Genomic DNA, 3868 nt, shown 5'->3' on the forward strand with positions numbered 1-3868 from the left:
TCCTATTACATATATATTTCTAGCTAAAACCTCTTCTGTATTCACTTGTATTACTCATATTCATTCATTTGACAATTTTTTTTTTTTTTTTTTGAGACAGTCTCACTCTGTCGCCCAGGTTGGAGTGCAGTGGTACTAGCTTGGCTCACTGCAACCTCTGTCCGCCGGGTTCAAGCAATTCATGTGCCTCAGTCTCCCAAGTAGCTGGGATTATAGGCGCCTGCCACCATGTCCGGCTAATTTTTGTGTTTTTGGTAGAGATAGGATTTCACCATGTTGGCCATGCTAGTCTCGAACTCCTGACCTCAGGTGATCCGCCCACCTCTGCCTCCCAAAGTGCTGGGATTACAGATGTGAGCCACCACTCCTGGCCTATTTTGCAAGTTTTTGAGTGACTGTTATGTGCCAGGCATTGTTCTGAGTGCTACGAATCAAGCAGTGAATAAAACAAAGTCTTTGCTTTCAATATGTTTAGTTTTAGGGGGATGAGACAAATGGACTGTTGTATATTTACTTTTTAAAAAATATTGTCATTTTTCTGCTGGGCACTGTGGCTCATACCTGTAATTCCAGGACTTTGGAAAGCCGAGGCAGGCGGGTCACCTGAGGTCGGGAATTCAAGACCAGCCTGACCAACATGGAGAAACCCCATTTCTACTAAAAATACAAAAATTAGCCGGGTGTGGTGGTGGGTGCCTGTAAACCCTCAGGAGCCCGAGGCAGGAGAATTACTTGAGCCCAGGAGACAGAGGTTGCAGTAAGCTGAGATTGTGCCATTGCACTCCAGCCTGGGTAACGAGCGAAACTCCGTCTCAAAAAAAAAAAAAAAATTTTTTTTTCATGTGGTCATATCATAACACAAAGTAACTAAACTCATGTTATAAGATGTTTAAATTTTTTTGGGGCCGGGCGCGGTGGCTCAAGCCTGTAATCCTGGCACTTTTGGAGGCCGATACGGGCGGATCACGAGGTCGGGAGATCGAGACCATCCTGGCTAACATGGTGAAACCCCGTCTCTACTAAAAAATAACAAAAAACTAGCCGGGCGCAGTGGCGGGCGCCTGTAGTCCCAGCTACTCGGGAGGCTGAGGCAGGAGAATGGCATAAACCCGGGAGGCGGAGCTTGCAGTGAGCTGAGATCCGGCCACTGCACTCCAGCCTGAGCGACAGAGCGAGACTCTGTCTCAAAAAAAAAAAAAATTTTTTTTGGCCAGGTGCGATGGCTCACGCCTGTAATCCGCACTTTGGGAGGCTGAGGCTAGCGGATCACTGGAGGTCAGGAGTTCAAGACCAGTCTGGCCAACATGGCGAAACTCTGTCTCTGCTAAAAATACAAAAATTAGCTGGTTGTGGTGGCAGGCACCTGTAATCCCAGTTACTCAGGAGGCTGAGGCGGGAGAATTGCTTGAACCAGGGAGGCGGAGGTTGCAGTGAGCTAAGATCGTGCCACTGCACTCCAGCCTGGGTGACAGAGCCAGACTCCATCTTGGGGAAAAAGAAGAAGAAAAAGGATGTTTAAGTTTTTCCTAAAAAGAAAAATGCTGTAAGAATTGTGTGTACCTTCTGAACATATTTTTGATTATTTAACTTCAATTTCTAGAATTGGAAAGACCAAGTCAAATAGCATGCACAGTGTTAAAGTTTTTGATTGTACAGTATGATTGCTTTACAGAAACTTTACAATTTAAACTTCCGTTTGTGGAATATGTGAATGCAGTGGGTATATTTTGTTACCTATTCAGAGAGCTGTAATTCATTTCTTCATCTGAGAAATTCAAAGCAGCATAAAAAGGGGAGAAACCTTTCAAGTCAAAACTAAACTCATCTCTTCTCTCAGTCCCTAGTTGAAATGTTGGTTCTCCTCACTGCTGTTTGTATAGTTTGTCTTAGTCTCTGTAGACAGAGGGCACCAAGTGGTACAACTCAGTGCCTAGTACAAAAACTGTTAAATAATGTTAACTCTTTAGTTTCCCAATCTGGGAAAGATACAGAAAACCCTGGCAATTGCAGAGTAGGTTTCATTTTGAAAGTATACTTAGATTATTTGCTATCAGAATGAAAAGTATTTTTTAGTACCAGCTTTGATTATAGAATGAGGTATCATTAGGGAGAACATACTAAAAAATGTGAATTGTTAAACAGGAATTTCACAGTGACTGCATTAAAATGTTGTTTTATTTTGTACATGGTATACTATTAGAACTAATTTTTTTTTTTTTTTTTTGAGAAGTCTCACTTTTGTCGCCGAGGGTGGAGTGCAATGGCATGATCTCAGCTCATTGCATCTCTGCCTCCTGGGTTCAAGGGATATCTTCTGCCTCAGTCTCCTGAGTAGCTAGGATTAAGGTGGGAGCTGCATTGGCCAGGAATCGAACCTGGGTCTCCTGCATGGGAGGCAAGAAGTCTACCACTGAACCACCAGTGCTGTGAAACGTCTATTGTTGCACCACCAGTGCTTTGAAACTAATTTATAAAAACAAACTTAAGAAGTATCAGGCTGAGCGTGGTGACTCATGCCTATAATCCCAGCACTTTCGGAGGCCAAGGCAGGCGGATCACCTGAGGTCAGGAGTTTGAGACCAGCCTGACCAACAGGGAGAAACCCTGTCTCCACTAAAAATACAAAATTAGTTGGGCATGGTGGCACATACCTCTAATCCCAGCTACTCGGGAGGCTGAGGTAGGAGAATCTCTTGAACCCAAGAGGCGGAGGTTGCGATGAGCTGAGATCACACCATTGCACTCCAGCCTGGGTAACAAGAGGGAAACTCTGCCTCAAAAACAAAACAAACAAACAAGAAGTATTAATCAGACGTCTTAAGCATTTGGCTGTTAAACAGAGTCTTGACCTAATACTTTATATTTGTTTTCTTGATTCAAATTGTTCATCAATGGGTACAGTATGTTTAGGAACTAATATAGTAACTGTCAACTCGGAGTGAATGTCATTTTTACTGACCATTAGTTTTGGTTATCTGTCTGAAGTTTATAAATTGAGAACTTTTGACATTGTAAATATCAGCTTTCAGTTTAGATGAGACTTAAAAAGAAATGCATTTTCCCTCTGATTCCAAAAGTAATATATGCCCACAGTTAAAATAATCAAATACTGTGCAAATGGTAAATTAGAAAAGAGATGACAGTTCCCAGAGATACACTGTTTGGTATATTTTAGAAGTTTCTAAATACGTATATCAATCTATAACCATTTCTACTTGGTTTTTAAAGCTTTTCATTTTGAGAGAAATAGTAGTGTTTGTACAGAAATGCAACTTGTTTTATTAAGCTTGATGTATCTTAGATACTTTGTCATAATCAGTATAGTATTGTAGGGCTAAATGATAATTTACTTAAAACCCAATTATGAGCCAGGGATGGTGGATCACACCATGATCTCAGTGCTTTGGGAAGCTGAAGCAGGAGGATTGCTTGAGGCCAGAAGTTTAAGACCAGCCTGTGCAACATAGTGAGACCCTGTTTCTACAAAAAATAAAGTTAGCCAGATGTGGTGCCACATACCTGTAATCCCAGCTACTTGGGAAGCTAAAGTGGAAGGAAGGCTTGAGCCCAGGAACTTGAAGTTACAGTGAGCTGTGATTGCACCACTGGCCACTGTACTCCGGCTTAGGTGACAGAGTGAGTCCTGTCGCTTAAAAAACCACCGAATTATGGCTATTTGGAGTGTTTCCTATTTTTTCTCTATTGGAAACAGTACTGCAGAGAAAACTGTGTACATATATCTTTGTGTGTTTTTATAGTGTTCCTGTAGAATAAATTCCTTGAAGTGGAATTGCTTGGTCAAAGATATTAGCTATCTTTTAAAAGATTATACCAATTCTTTCTGTCACCCAGGCTGGAGTGCAGTGAC

General features: G+C 41.8%; 1 non-coding gene across 1 annotated transcript; it reads right to left on the bottom strand.

The window, feature by feature from the left end:
• Positions 1 to 2354: 2354 nt before the first annotated feature.
• On the bottom strand, positions 2355 to 2425 carry TRNAG-CCC. Its single transcript has one exon. It is a non-coding gene; the product is annotated as a tRNA-Gly (tRNA).
• Between the last annotated feature and the right edge of the window lie 1443 nt (positions 2426 to 3868).

Source organism: Piliocolobus tephrosceles, unplaced genomic scaffold (assembly GCF_002776525.5).
Source record: "Piliocolobus tephrosceles isolate RC106 unplaced genomic scaffold, ASM277652v3 unscaffolded_45373, whole genome shotgun sequence".
Classification (NCBI taxonomy): domain Eukaryota; kingdom Metazoa; phylum Chordata; class Mammalia; order Primates; family Cercopithecidae; genus Piliocolobus; species Piliocolobus tephrosceles.